Genomic DNA, 687 nt, shown 5'->3' with positions numbered 1-687 from the left:
ATTGTCAAATGGGATAGCAGACACAGACAGATGGAGACAACATGCTCTAAGTTGTACAAATATGCACATGTCACCATTTTCCTTAGTGTTTATACATGCATACACTTACTTGATACATACTGTACATAGAGTGCATATGTATGGCATTGAGAAAACAAGTGCATATGTGAAAGTACAAGGGTATAGGATTATGTATCATAAAACCATGACTGAGTATGCTCTTTTTTCATATATCATGTGTATGTAAGATTGTATCACAGATTTTGCAGTGCCATAGATAAACCAAAGCTTAAAAGTAATAATGATAATATGGAAGCCTCAGGAAAGCTTTAAAAAGTAATGTTTATACAACAAGCAGGGCCAAAGAGAATTAGAAATCGAAGCATGTTTTATGCATTTTTCTTTATCATGGCTTAGTATATTACCTTTCATTAACAAAAGCTAAGTTGTGTGAAATGTTTCACAGAAAAGGTCATGTTTTCATTTTGTGAGATTTTCAGGGATAAACTTGCAGTGCATCTTTATCCAGTTTGCTTTTAGAAAGTTGGTTTTATCACTTATTATTTCTGTTTAATCTCAGTTATGTAGATGTATAGGTGTTTTGATTTTACTTTTAAGAAATTTGGCGTTAGTGAGTAAATTAGTAGATTAATGATACATTTTATGTGTTTAGGAAGAGAATGTGAT

The sequence above is a fragment of the Penaeus monodon genome, chromosome 28 (genome assembly GCF_015228065.2).
Source record: "Penaeus monodon isolate SGIC_2016 chromosome 28, NSTDA_Pmon_1, whole genome shotgun sequence".
NCBI lineage: Eukaryota > Metazoa > Arthropoda > Malacostraca > Decapoda > Penaeidae > Penaeus > Penaeus monodon.
This window is presented reverse-complemented; position numbering follows the sequence as displayed.